Genomic DNA, 16,141 nt, shown 5'->3' on the forward strand with positions numbered 1-16,141 from the left:
CATCATCGTTGTTTCCTACTCAAACGGAACCGTCTACCTATTAAACATCTTGGAGGTGCTCCCAACACTCCAAGGATCTCACCATTGATACAGTTTTTTAAATCTCCAAGGATAAAGCACCCTGCTTCACACATTTCTCTCCTGCTCACGCGCAGGGTGGTGCTTGATCATCGCCCTTATATCTCCATGGTCAAACGTCCTCGGAATGACTTCATACTTGGCTGATAGCATCCCCACACATCAAGGAAGTTCCCATATGAATAGTAGCTATATTGACGAGACTGATGACCACTCTGACAAAAATAGCTTTGACGAGGAATACAAGACTGAAAAAGACAGTAGTTATATTAACATTAATTAGTGTTTTTGTACGTATTTTTAAACTTACAGAAGTATAATTTTAAAACTTATTTTTTTTAAAACAAAACACAATATTTTTCTATTTAGGAACGGTTAGAAGTTTCATAACCGTTCCTTGGATCTTTCCTAAGTAAGATATTTTTCTACTTAGGAACGGTCAAAATTTCCAAATCGGTTTCTAATACCGATCCTACGTATGATATTTTTCTATTTAGGAACGATCAATATTTCCAATACCGTTCGTATGTACACAATTTTTACATATAGGAACGGTCAAAATATACTAGCCCGCTCCTAAAACCGTTCCTAAATATGGCGGATATGTAGAAAAAGGGAGGAAAAACCAAAACGTATAAACGGTCAATTAAATTTGACTATTCCTAATATTGTTCCAAGAAATTTAATTATGCGCCAAAAGAAAAACTGGAAGGATAATTAATTTGGGAATGGTTTTTTATTCTTCACCATTCCTAAAAGTGAAATTACTTAGTTCTGTTCCTAAATGTTTCGAAAACTCTGTTCCTAAAATATTTTGTTAGGCCAGTTCCCAAATGTGTTCCTGAGCCCGTGCCATTGAATGTCCACATCTTGCTCATTTTGTTCTCGATTACGATATCTCTACATCCGAGATCCTATTAATCCTAAATTTTAAATACATAACAATACGTACGATATCTGAACATTTCTAGCAAGATCTAAAATTAAACAGTCTGATGGACAGTTACATCATTTTTAACATTGTTGATTGTGTATCATATACGATATCTCAGCATCCGTATAACCAAACTATTCGAAACATCATCAAATGTATTATTTTATCGATTTCCTAATATCCAACAGTCCGTTAAAATTTTAACAGTCTGATTATGCGATCCAATACAACAGTATAAGATGTTATTTACATCTATGTAAGACTAATAATTCTGTACAAACGATTATACTTAATCTTTTGAACAGTTGTCAAATTTTATTCATAACATTATGTATTTCCAATTACCTTAATTACTTGTTGGTTTACTTTTTTCTAATCATTGATATGTTTGCGACGGTTTTTCCTATAATTATTATTTTTTTGAATTTTTTGAAAAATTAATTATGAGACATAATTAGGTACGGTTTGTCATAATTAGGAACGGTCTTGCTAATATAATACAAAAACGACAACGTTTTGTTTCATTTGGAACGGTTACTTTATAGGAACGGTTTTTTAGTAAATGATCGTCAACAAAAATAATATCATTTTTTACATTAGGAACGGGCTTAGGAACGATTTATTTAAAATTACCCGCTCCAAAAATCAATATATATAGAACACTTAGCAGATATTTTTTTTTCCTCATTCTTCCTCCTCCTTTCTCCCCCCCCCCCCCCCCTCTCCCGCTGCCTGTGCGACCCTTCACCTTCCCCACCATCTGCCGCCATTCGTCGCCGCCTGGTAAGTTTCCCTCCTCCTTCCTTCCCCCTCCCCCTCCCCATCCCCACAATTTTCTTACAAAACTTTGTAAGAATGGTTCAGAAAATATTGAAAAAATATTTTTAGAAAATGTTTTTCAATTTTTTTTAATTTTCTATAAATTTATGCAATTTGTATAGTTTATCTGTAATTTATGCAATTTATAATTTATGTCTGTAATTTATGCAATTTATAATTTATGTCTGTAATTTATGCAATTTATAATGTTTATTTATAATTTATGAAATTTCATAAATTTATGCTATTTATGCGTAATTGACACAAATTTCTATAATTTAGGTAATTTAATAAAATTTTACATAATCATCACATTAATAAAAAATTTTGGAATAATTTATGCAATATTAATAATAAAACATTATTAAATATAAATAACCATATATTACATAATAATAATATTCCCAGTACATACTAACATTATTATATAATAATGTACATAATCACAAAAATTAATTTAGACCAATTTTTCCAATATTAATATTTTTTATCATAATCACAAAAATTTAAAATAAAATTACAACAATATTCCCATAACATTTTTACATAATAATATAAATAATCAAAAAATTAATTTAGATCAATTCTTCCAATATTAATATTTTTACATTTTAATAAAAAAAATTATAATAAATTAGAAGAGTATTCCCAATACATATTTAAATTTTCACATAATAATGTAAATAATAAAAAAAATTAATTTAGACCAATTTCTCTAATATTACCATTTTTTAGATAATAATAAAAAAATTTAGTATATTCTTTTTTATTAACATATTAATGACAATAATCCAAAACTTTAGACTAATACTTTTATATAATTGGTGTGGATAATATCTAGTGGTACGCCGCCTCTACCACCTGGTCGTGATAGTGGTCGTGGTCGTGGCCCGCCATTTTCACCAGTATCGTTAGATGCTTACCAGATTGGGGAAGCATCCCCTCGACCATCCACACCACCTGATACGCCCGCACCATTCCCCGCTCCATAGACTCCAAATGATGTTGATGCATCTAGAGCTGTATGTACGACTACGGATGACGCGTTACAGCAGCCTGCCACACCGGCGGCTGCTCCACAACCACCATCAGTTCGCCAGTCCATCAGCCTCGATGCTGCGAGGTAAGTTTGTTAACTAATTTTTTTATTATTAATTATTTTATCTTGAAAATGTCAATTAATTGTTTACTATTAAATTAAATTAAGGTCTGACCACCGATTCCATGAGCACATCAATGCGGTCGTTTAGGGATATTTCCCCCACCCGTGGCTATGTCTAAGGCAGGTGCCGCCAGAGCACCAATATTTCTGGTTCGAAATCATGAAGGTACTTAATTTTAAATTAATTTATTTTTATCTAATATATAATCTAATTATTTAAGTTATTTACTAATATTTTGTTTAATCATATTACTGCAGATGACCCACTAGTGGGACTGTGACGATGAAGCCATGTTTCAGGTCATCCACATGTTGGCTGGAAAATACATCTGGAAGACCTTTTCGGTCACCCGGTCCAGCCTGGTCAGGCCATTATGGTTGTCCAACAAGGTCTTGCTCCAGCTTTAGGCATACTGAGCCAGCAAGGACTTTCAGCAAGAGTCCTCAAAGAATAAAACGAATTGGGCGGCAAACCCCGCAGCGTCCTCGACTGTGTACCGAGAGGATCTTCCTCAGTCGGCATGCACAAGAGAAAATTGGTAAGTAAATAAAAATTATTTGTGTGTTAAATCATTATTTTTAAATTTGATGCTAATTAATTAACTGCTTTTTTCTTATACAGGAAACAGAGCTCGGACGACCGCCCAAACAAATGGAGTTATTCAAGTGCTGCTATAAGAAAAAAGAGGGCGAGGTTTGGAATGGCCGAGGGCAGCGAAGGTGGCAGTAAGTAGCTAATTGATTGATATTATTTTTTTAATAATTAATTCTTCATTTAATAAAGTACTAATAATTTTACTTGTTTTGCAAGAGACGTTCCAAAAAATATTGGAGGATCATCAACCTCAGCCAATGGCCACGACCTCGATGCCTCCACCGAATCCTAGGCTTCGATGGCGATATAGAGTAGCAGATGTGGCTGGCTGCATTCGGGGAGAAGAACAAGGGCCGAGTATTTGGCCTTGATTCTAAAGCCCACGTCTCCAGCTGCAAATTCACATCACCATCGCCACCAAGACCGACACCAACACTACCACCACCACCACCACCGCCACGCCAAACCCAGCCATGGAGGACCACATCGGCCATCTCGAGACGATGATGGCCGACATGATGGACATGATGCCGGAGATGCAGGCTTCCTCGTCTACTGCAACATGGCCTCCGGTTAATCCATCGATCGAGAATCAGGAAGACGCTGACGAGGACCATTTAGATTAGGTTTTATATTTTTTAATTGTTGTAATTAGATACTTTTTCATATTAATATAATATTTTTTTATTATTATTGTTTCATAATATTTATGAAATTATATTATTTTATATTTATTCAATTAATTAAATTTATAGATAAAATTAATTCAAATTTCATAAATTAAATTCATTATATCTAAAAATTTATTAAAATGTATAAATTTATTTATTTATTCAACTTTATTAAATATATTACTAATTTAAAAAAATTTTGAAATTCAAAACTTAGGAATGAGTTTAGTAATGCTAATAAAATATTACAAATTTTATAAAAATCTGTTCCAAAACCCATTACAAAGACCGGCCAAAAAAGGTGTTTTTAAATTGGATGAACTGCTCCAAATAAAATTACTAATCAGTATCTAATATGTGTTCCAAATTATATAAACTGTTTCTAATGTTATACTAAAATAGTTCTACAAATGTGTTCCAAAATTCAATAATCCGTTGCAAAAAACTGTTCCAAACATCGTCCCTAAATTGATCCCAATTAAAAAAATAATAATAATTTCAAAATTAAATCACGAGTATTACAAATACCGTTTCAAAATTTCACCTAAAAACCATAAGTAACCATTTCAAACTCCGTCCCTAACCGTTCTAATTTCTAAACTATAAAAAATTTGGACTAGATCGATATTAAGAACGGTTTTCAGTAATCGATACAATTACTGTCACAAGTTGGAACGGGTTTCCTGTAAACCGTTTCTAAATTTTTGTAACATCAACTGCAACGGTGGATTTCCATCCATTTCAAAGCTCGTCCCAAATCAGTTATGTGTTCTTGTAACCGTTCTAAAGAAAAAAAAAATAAGAAAAGTTCCGAAACCCGTCCCAAATCCCACCTTTTTTTGTAGTGTATGGCCAATCCACTTTCTACAATTTTCCCAAACACTACTCAATTTAACTTTTATCTACTTTTTATTTTGTTTACAAACACTCTCCACTTTTCTATTCTACTACAATTTCCAATATTTTGCACAAAAATCACTTCTTTAAAAGCAGAGGTTTTCACATACAATCCTCCAAGTGATAAATACCCACGTGTTTCATAAAGCTCAAATTCAGAACTTTGAACTTAGTCATGAAACATCAACCTTAACTGTTAGGCTACGACATCATTTATTTTCATCCAATTTTTCACAATAACTTAAAGGTGATATACATATAAGTGATGTAAAAAATAACAATTTCGAGAAACTGTTATCTATTCGTTATCTTTAATAAAGTATTGCGCCCCTACTGATTCTAGCGATAATGGCAATTTATTTATGAAGATACAATGATTTCATAATATTTAGGATAAATTACAATGATATCCTTTAACATTTAGCATAATTATAAATACCCCTCGTTATTTTAAAAATTACTAATACTCTCCTAATTTTAACGACCATCTAACAATTAGCTCATTCTGTTAATTTTCATTGGGTGTCCATCCATTTTCTATGGTGAACTGACCAAAATGCCCTTATAGACTAAAACTTATAATTTTATTTATTTCTTAAAATTTTCTAATTTTTTTTACTGACTAAGTGCATAAATTCTTTTATAATTTTTTAAATTTTTCATCCACTTCATCTGTTTTTTCTTTATAAACTTTTTTTTAAAAAAAAAAAAATACAGTAAAGGCATAGTTCACAATTTCATACTTTCATCCAAGGATTATATATTTTCATAAAATATTGGGTGAGTATTTTTAATTTTTTAAATAATAAGGAGATATTAATAATTATATCAAATTTCAAAAAGTTCCTTATATTTACCATTAATTGTTAAGTAGTAACACTACAGTTTTGAGAAACAACAGACAAAAAGGAATATTTTGAAACTCTCTCAAATGAAAACAAATTCTACAATACTAAAAATGCTTTTTCTGAATTGAATGAACCAAATGCAAATAGAGAACCCTATTTATGAAGTTTGAAAAGATGTTGTTGAATAAATATGTTTAATTGGAAAAGAACGCTTGTAAACGATCATGATTTTTCAGCCGAATAGATCAATCATTTATTCAAAAAGACATACTATTTCACTATAATAAACACATCATTTGAACCGAAAGGATACACCATTTCACCACAATAGAGACATAATTTTAACCGAATAACCCACCAATTCAGGCAATCGACATATGTTCGATTGATTGAACACAATTAGATAATAAGTGGTAGCCATCAACCATGTGAACGTACCACGAACTTGATATGTATCGCGCGTTTAATTCACGGTTAACCATTTTTTAATCAGTACCCTCGGTTTGGACCATAGTACTAAAATTGTTTATGATGGCCAACAATAATTGAAAATGTGGTTGATTATGACGAGTCATTTTCAAAATGTGGGAGATCTAAGTGTCAAATATTCAGACTTGGAGTCTAGCGTTTGAAAATAAATTGCTACTAGTTTGAGTCCACTGTTCTTATGTGCAATTTCTCACCAATGCTGCATTAGATAGAAGAATTCGGAATCAGAATAAAGAATTTGAAAAAAAAAGATCAAATGACAGCAAATCGAAGGGGTCGTAATATTTCAAGAAACGTTGTTCAAAATGAGAGTTGAAAGATTTTGAATCCTTTATAGATACACATATATCGAACCTTCTTTTTCTTTAAAATTTGATAACTTCAGCTCCGTCCATTAATTAAGTAGTATAAATTTTTTTCGAAAAAATACAAGCAGCTTCCTTGTGATATCATAAATGAGCAAATTATCCACTTATAAAAAAATAAATAGTGATTTACCTCCCAATATTTTTTAAAATACAACAATTTATCCCTCGATGATTTTTAAAATGAAGCAATTTACCTCCCTGTATAAAGAGGTAAATTGCTTCATTTTAAAAAATATAAGAAGGTAAATTGCTATATTTCTTTTATAGGAGGTAATGTGCTCATTTTTAATATCACAGGGGATAAATTTATTCACCATAAAATGCACGTTTAGTACGCTCTAAATTGAATTATTAATTGCTCTCCACCTAAATGGTTCGCAATTTCAACCTATCAAACAATTTCAACCAATGGGTAGTTGATAGTCAAGACTGCATAATTATCACTGAGATTTGTATTATCATCTGTATAAACCTAATTCTTTGACAATTATATAGTAAATAAAGCTTAATACTTGTAATTTTGACATTTTGATATTTTTATTCTTTATCTTTCTAGAGTTGCAAACCAGTTCTGTAGTTGTTTGACATTTCACGATTTTGGCCCTTCTGCTATCAAATTTTATAAAAGTTTCCAGAATAAATCATGCGTCCCTCGTGATTATGGCATTTTTTTATCCTTTATCCTGGAGTTGTAAAAAAATCCTATAATTTTTTGACATTTCATAATTTTAGTCCTTACAATTGCTGGAGTTTGTAAAACTTTTCGAAATAAATCATGTGCCACATTATTTATTTCTAATTTTCATCCATATTGACAAAAGTGAATGAATCATAACAAAAGCCTTTAAACGAACCATATAAGGCATACATGATTTATTCCTGCTACTTTTGTAAAATTCGGCACCAAAAATACCAAAATTCCAAAATATCAAAAATTACAGAATTATTTTACAATTCTAAAAAAATAAAGGATGAAAATCTCAAATTCACAAAATTACTGAATCAAAAATATACCTGATTTGCGTCTCTGAAATTATATAATGATCTCAAAATGTTAAAAATATACATACATATATATATATGACAAGGCACAGATAAATAAATCAAACAAAATTAGAAAAATTAAATAATAATTAATTACTTTAAATTTTTTGTGTACATATGTACTACATACAACTAATATATATTACGGTAAATTACAAAGACCTCCCATAAGGTTTGGCATAATTACAAGTACCCCCTCATTGTTTGAAAATTAAATACCAATACCTCCTGATTTTAACAGTCATCTAACAATTAGCCCAATCTGTTAGGTTTCCATTAATTTCTTGTGGTGAACTAACCAGAATACCCTTGTAGATTGAAAATTATAATTTTATTTTTTTTAAAAAAATTAATCTATTTTATGGACTAAGGTCGTGTTTACTTGATGGGATTACGCAATACATTCGGTCTAATCCGGCACAGCAGTACGCTTACCTGCGAAATGGGCGGCCCGTGACTCACAACTGAAGCCCGGTACATTGATGGATTATTCTCGGTATACGGATCCGGCCAATGGGGGTGGGGTTCGCATCCGGACAAGCTATCCCAGCCTTTATGCTTTGTTGCTTTGACTTTAATATCCTCAACTTAGCTTTGGAAATGACGGAATCGTCCTTGTACACACACCTACCGCCTTTACTTCGTTGTCGCCTTTTTTTATTTCAAAGCATCGTCTTCTCCACTTGTGCAAAATTCCGCGTGAAGGGCAGGTCTTCAACAGAGATAGCGTTCTCATCGCCTCGAGGTGAGTTCATCGTGGCCGTTTACTTCGATGTCGGTGACAACGTTACTGTATAGCTACGTATCTTACTCTCAAATACTACGTAGTAATCTGTACCATCGTCAATGTCAATCTTTCGTGTAATATATATAATTTTTATTTTAATTCTAATTTTTATTTTTATGGGGGGTGCAAGATTCATCGCCGGAGGTGCAATTTACGTTGTCCAGACAGCTTTGTCCGCATTCAGTCGTGTTTATTCTGCTTCAATCATTAATCGTTCGAAATCTGAAGGTGAGTTTGTTTGAAGCCATCACTTTCTTTCTTCGATCTTTTGTTGCCGTTCAAGTAATGTTGTGCTGTAAACACTTCACCATTGTCAAATCTTGCTTGGTATCAGCAAACTATATCAGTTACCTAACGCGGCTGTGTCGTTTCCATCTAATGGTTACACGGCTCTTTGCCTTTGTTGTCTTCACTGTATACCATATTCACACAAATAGTTGGGAATTTGTTGCATGCAATTTTTGCCTACAGATTTTTCCTTGCGTAGCTAGGTTGTTGAGAATATAACGATGTTGTGTGGTTTATTCTGTTGGTTAGCCACAGTTTGGTGATTTTCCACTGTCTTTGCTTTTGCAATTGTCCAAACTATTTTCAGTGTGAATAAAAGTTTTTTTTAATGTTCAGGATAAGATCAATTGAAAAAGTTACTTTGGATTTAATTATTTTACAACAAATGATCGACGAGTTTACAGTCGCTTTCACTATATTCACTTGTGTTACAAAATACCTGACCGTCCGGAAACCTACTCATCCTCGGGTTGGGCCTCCGAGATACATAACCAATAGTTGGCTACCGGACCAGATTCGTCACCTCCACAGGCTAGTTTCTGTTACTGATGAGTCCTGTCTGCGCAACTTACGTATGGACCATAACGCCTTCTGTCGTGTGCTATTTGCTCCAGTATTCCGGTAGCATTTCTCAAACCAAATATCTTAGCGTACCGAAGCAAGTCGCGATTTTTCTTAGTGTTGTTGCCCATCATAAAAAGAATTGTGTGGTCAAGCATGATTTTCTATGTTCCGGCCGCATGATCCACAAATATTTTCACCGGGTCTTTAGAGCAATAACTAAAATTGTACAACGTCCTCCTAGCTCAACCGACGCCGAGTACCGAGGATTGCGCAGACCCACGCCGGAGATGGTTTAAGGTACTAGTACTATTTATTTCTTATTTACTACATCAACAATAAATTTGAATATGATGTTTGCTACTTAAATGTGCTTATTATATTTACCTTAGATTTCTACTTGTATTCCATAATGTAGGAATGTCTCGGGGCCTTGGATGGAACCTTCATTGACATCCGAGTACCTGAAGTTGAAAAGGGAAGGTATAGAACACGCAAAGATCACATGACCGTAAACATACTTGGTGTCTGCAATTCATATACGTTCTTTGGGGCTGGGAGGAAGCTCAGTGGATAGCCGTATTTTACGTGATGCCGTCCACAGACCGGGTGGTTTAAGAGTTCCTACAAGTGTCACCGTGATCCATACAATCTTGATATAGCTCTTTGAAATGCTGAATACGTGCGTTCATTAATGGAAATGTACTGAATTATTGCGTGATGTTCGGTTACATCTTGTGCAGGGAATTACTACTTATGTGACAAAGGCTATGCGAATGCCGAAGGTTTCTTGACCCCGTACAAAGGTGTTCGCTACCATCTATGAGAGTGGGACAGTGGTGCAGGTGGACCGCAAATTCAACAGGAAGTTTTATCCTAAAGCAGTCTTCCGCGCTCAACATAATTGAGCGTACGTTTGGACTACTGAAAATGCAGTAGGGTATTCTAAGGAGTCAATCATTCTACTCCATCAAGGTGCAAAATCGGATCATATTGCTTGTTGCTTTTTGCACAATTTTTGAAGGACTGAAATGCCTGACGATCCACTGGAGAATGACTTGCTTAGTCATGGAGATGAAGGTGCGGATGCTGAGGTTGATTGCGTGTGGAACATCGAGAGCAGCTCCTCATGGTCCTCCTAGAGGGATACATTGGCAACATCAATGTACAATGAGTGGGTGAGTCGTCTGTGACGACAGATGCCAATCGAAAACCTATATCTTCGATCCTTCATAATGGTTCTTACACTAAGGATGGGCGCGGGATGTATTGTTCCGTCGGTTTACTATAATCAATTTTGTGTTGCCCTTTTAGATTTTGCTGGTGGTTGTGTGAACACTGCTCGTTCACAGGAAATGTACACACGTGTTACAGTTTGTTGGTTTAATTGTTGTTTCGTTCGAAGCCCTATTCTTGCACACGAAAGTACATTTATCTAATTTCTATGATGGCAACTGTTTTTCCTTCATTATTTGACGTGCCCAAATCTACATTTTCGTTACATGTTGTATCCTGGTAGAACTGAATTCTGCTATTTAACCAGCACAGAATTTCTTCGGTGTAGGTTTCATCACCATAAGGCCGAGAATCAACAGTAGGACGATGAACTTGGGAGCTAATGAGGGTACCAGCATGTTGCAACGATGTGGAGGGAACAAAGATAGGCCCTTAAGTCGATGAATGTGGACGATTCTCGAAGAAGAATGTCTTGTAGCCAGACTGAAAAATTTGGTGGTAACTGGGTGGAAGTGCGACAATGGCTTCAGGAATAGCTATCTTGGACAACTAGAGGCATACATGGCGAAGACTTTTCCAAATGTTGAAATTAAAGCCAAACCACATATTACTTCTAAGTTGCATGTATGGAAGCAGTATTCGACGCTAACGACTATGCTCACGCGGTCAGGGTTGGGTTGGGATGAGAAGTGGAATATGGTAATGGTGGAAGACGACGATGCTTGGAATGAGTACGTGAAGGAATGAAACAAAACTTGTGATGACTTTCCTACCTTGAACCGAAATATGTATTTTCGTTTTCAAACTTTTTTTGGCTTGTTCTCTGAGATGTTTCAGATGGATCCTTACGTAAAGGGGATGCGGTATAAGATATGGCCGGTTTTTAGCGCATGACGAGAAATATTTGGGAAGGATCGTGCGACTGGAGACCGTAGTGCGGACCCATATAAGGATGCAAATGACATTAGAAACGAGGAGATAGCCGAAAAATAGGGATGCAATGTGCGGAATGCTGAATGGAATCCAGACATAGGTGTAGTCGGACTAGAGGACGACCCACTGTGTTCGTTCAATGTAAACGTCGACCCAGCAACGAATTTATCTAGTGTAGCTAAACGGGCGGGTAGCACTTCAACAGGAAAACGCAAGAGAAGTAATGCCCATGATGATATCCCAAAGTTGATTGAAATGGTGTATACCTTCTGCGAGTCTGCCAACACGCATTTGAGAACATTGACGAGGGTGCTTGAAAGCGAATTTGGTGACCCCGAACATCGCACGATGATCCTGGAACAAGTAAGAGAGCTTGAATCATTTGACGAGAACAAACACTGGATTGTTGCAAATAGGCTTGTTAAGGACCCAAAAGAAATGGAGCTTTTCCTAGGTTTGACAAAGGATTCCAAGGTAAAGATAGTGCGGCTAATGCTAGCGGGTAAGATTTAAGGTCAAATCGTCCTTGATATGGTCCTTGGTTTAATTATGTGTTGGTTTTGGCCGTACATCTTCGTAACGCTCTGCACAAGTAAGTATTGCACCAACGTAAGCATGACATCGGATCAGTAATATTGTTGTTCGGGATCAGTTGTAGTGAACATATTGTGTGGATTTATGTTAATCCTATAGATAACTTATGTATTCGTTACCTACATATATGCTCTTTTTACATCCTCGCTTTGTTCATTATTCTTTGGGTCACGTATTATACTTTCTAGCGATTTTTCTTTGCATTCCGTTATCATATTGAGTACTACTAAATGGATGATTAAATATTATTAACTTAATTAATTCACCTACCATAATGCATCTTTTTTACCTTTGACCCTATAGTTAACATGCACTAGTTTGCAAATACACACAAATGATCAAATGGCTTTGTTGTTGAACTACAATAGCTAGGCCATGAATCAACTGTAGCTCAGCAATTACCTGAATGTCATGCAGGCATCACCAAGCATGAAGACAATGAAGACACCTAGTTCCTAGAAACAAGATGAAGTTGTGTTTTTTCATATTACACTTCTGTGTGGTTCTTATTAGCTTCCTCTAACGTGTAATCTGATTCACTTATTCATATTTTTGTTGGTCCACTTGAACGTCCGGTTAGTTAGTTTGTTATTTAGTTGACAGACGGTTGTATGATCGACTTTGTATTTAACAACTGAGCATCCTCCCTTCAAGAGCGTGAAATTACTGAGAACATTTTTAAACTCCAGAGAAATGGTTGTTGTACTGCGTTTGGGTCATTTCTTTCTCCATTGTAATCTCAACATCATCTAACAGGTGTATTTACGAAAAATATGTGAACAACTCCTACGTTAAATAATATTCCAACCGTGTATAAAATGTACTGAAAGACATGGCCATATGAACAACATAGCACTATAAACATAAGAAACAACCACAAAATGCCTTCCGTCTGATTAAGTACCCAACAAAACATAATTTAAACTTGAGGTCGCCCAGTACAAAAGTTTCTACTTTTCAATTGGGGCAATTAAAACATCAATTCGATTAACAACAAAATAGGTTCAACAAATGTCATCCGACCACAACAAGCTGAACTTTTCGTCCATACAATCTTATCAAATATTTTCACTCGTCGTCTGAGCTTGTAACCAAATTCACTACCTCCACACGTTCCTCGTCCGTTCACTCCCAACACATTGACGTCGGATCCATCATCGCTGAATTCGTACAATTGTGTAGTGTCTTCACCCGATGAAAGAATGTCACCTCCCCCCAAGATCTCCTTCATCTACTCCCACTTCCGTTCGTCGGAATAGTAATACGTCTTGGTTCAAATGGTATCTCCTGCATTATACAAGTTGTTACACAAAAACAACATTTTTGGTAAACCAAGTTCACTGTTCTGCGTATGTCGAGATTTAGATAGCGAATGGTTAACACTGTTCAATTAGTAATGATGACAAATAGTAGAATCCCCATTACTTAATCTGTTTGTTGCAATAAATCCTGGTATATGGGATTAATTAATCCCAATTTGTGGCAGTTGGATAGGATATGACGTGTCTTAGTGGTAAATGCATATGCAGAAAATGGAAGCAATGAGATACCACCGGCAATTTGTAACAATTGCATCGAATTTATTAACAACAGCAGGTTCTCAATTAATGTTCAAAGTTTTCTCACGGTAAATGAAGTAGTTGGGGGATGGGTAGTTGGATGAATGAATGCGCGACAACAATTTAATTGTGGGGTGAGGGAATAGTCGGGCTAAGTAAAAAGAGTATAGGTGCAGCTGTTTTATTATATATGAAGTTATGTAATGTAAACTTTACTATACAATGGAATCCCCTGGACTTAAGTGGAAAGTGAACTGTTAAATGCACATGTACTGATAAGACACAACCTACATTTAACCCGAAAAATGACACCATAGGAATGTTCAATAAGAATTTTGGTTAATGTAGTAAGTTATGGAATGCAAACGAGATGTAATGATATGTATGTTTGCAAATAAGGTAAACCAACAGATGAGTAGATTATTAAACTTGTTTGAAGCGATAATACCGAGCAATGGAAAACATAACACTGGTGACAAATAAACGAACTGAGTGCATGTACACTATAGCATGAAGTAGGCAAATGCAATTAAACCGTAGGATTGAAGAGCACTCACTTGTCAATTTCAGTGCATGTGATGATGAAAATTGCATAAAGTAAAGCATGGATGAATTTTCTAAGGTAACAAGGAAATATACACAAAACGAGGGATTAAGCAAAGTTAGCCATTCAACGCAATCCAAAGAGTGATTAGCCAAACAAGTAGTAAGACGATGCAATAACTTCTTAATGTACGACGGTGTGTCTCCTCCGCTTCTAGACGTTCATTTAAAAATTTCATCCGCCTTTCGTATTTCGAAATTCTGTTTAGCAATCCAGGAATAATCTATTTAGACCTACGGCACATGGTGGGGTCAACCTGTTCGAATGTGCCACATGGGCAATGGATATACCTATCCTCGATAATGGAAGCACAACGAATGTAGGAATAATTCGTATACGCTGAGACTAGCCAATAAGATTTAGCCACCCAACATTGTTTGCACATCGATAAGTTTTTTTTTAAATAACGAACCTCATTACCCGAGCACCCACGAAATCTTCGACCTAGATTTAGGCTAGTCCATGAGGTTCGTACAACAACATCCCTACCACAACTGCAAAAACGCACAACAACATCGGTTGAGGCAGAACAACGGTGCCTACTACCCGATCTGGCTTCGGAATCGCTACTACTAAAATCCTGTTTCGAACGAGGGGTCTCCATGTATGTTGCCCTATAGATTAAAAGTGAAGGGAAGCAACATCATGATCTTCAGAAGCACAATGTAAGCTAAGCCTCAGTGATTTCTAATATCTATTGATGACAACAGGAGCAATGGACATGGATTTAGTGGAAAACTATACAGTAGTCACAGTATGGAAAAAAGGCTTTTAAAATTGTAGTACAACACTGTCGCCCGAAGAAAGGCTTTTAAAATTGACGAAATTAAAGGTAACATCGAGCCGAATGTATTGTATATGTTGACGGTAGTAGTAAGCGATGTATACAAAATGGGAACCCAAAATTGCAAGTCATAACAGCGGGCATAAAGGCGACTAAACTAAATCAAGAAATTATAGCAATTACTAGTGGGAGGCAATGTTAAGCTTACAGACTTACGGTCCGAAGGGGTTTGGAAGCCACAGAATTTGCGTGCTGCACGACGACGATAGGACACTTGAGAAACTCTTGAAATCGGAATACGGGTTTGTGAAAATATTACAACCTGTATATCTTAAGTAAATGCTTGCAGAGAACGTGAGGACGACGAATAACTTACCAAAAAGATTTTGATCGATGTCGTGGCTTCGAACGAATCAAGCGGAGTCTCCTTTCTTTGCTGCAAAATGTCGAAAGGATGAAAACAGATTTGGGGGAAAGAGGGGTAAGACAAACGAGGAATGAGGGCAGATGATATGGAATTTCAAAATTTCCAGGGGACAAGAAGGTAATTTCGCTAGTAAATGCTCCATTTAATCCGTGCTTGTAAACAAATTTCAAAGGATATATTGTGATTCCTGTTGGATGTAGTAAACAAGTCTGTACCTTGTCCCATTGGGGACAATCCCATTGCGAATCCCAAATCAATCCCAAGGAGTGATATGGATCCCAAGGAGTGATATGGGATCCAGTCAGGTAAACACGTCCTAAGTGGATAACTTATTTTATAATTTTTAAAATTTTTCCATCCACCCCATTTAGATTTTTTAATAAGTTTTCAGTATTTTAAAAAAAATAAAAAAAAATACGATAAGGGCAAAGTTGATAATTTCATACATCCATATAAGGCAGGC

General features: G+C 35.3%; 1 long non-coding RNA gene and 1 pseudogene across 1 annotated transcript; one reads left to right on the plus strand and one right to left on the minus strand.

The window, feature by feature from the left end:
• Positions 1–9,365: 9,365 nt before the first annotated feature.
• LOC148787897 (uncharacterized) lies at positions 9,366–10,683 on the plus strand (annotated as a pseudogene).
• A 2,456-nt stretch (positions 10,684–13,139) lies between these two features.
• LOC105163951 (uncharacterized) lies at positions 13,140–15,889 on the minus strand. The gene is made up of 3 exons (XR_847970.3): positions 15,628–15,889; positions 15,468–15,503; positions 13,140–13,591 (listed from the first exon to the last, which is right to left on the minus strand). It is a non-coding gene; the product is annotated as an uncharacterized LOC105163951 (long non-coding RNA).
• Between the last annotated feature and the right edge of the window lie 252 nt (positions 15,890–16,141).

Source organism: Sesamum indicum, linkage group LG6, assembly GCF_026168435.1.
Source record: "Sesamum indicum cultivar Baizhima isolate 11 linkage group LG6, ASM2616843v1, whole genome shotgun sequence".
NCBI classification, from domain to species: domain Eukaryota; kingdom Viridiplantae; phylum Streptophyta; class Magnoliopsida; order Lamiales; family Pedaliaceae; genus Sesamum; species Sesamum indicum.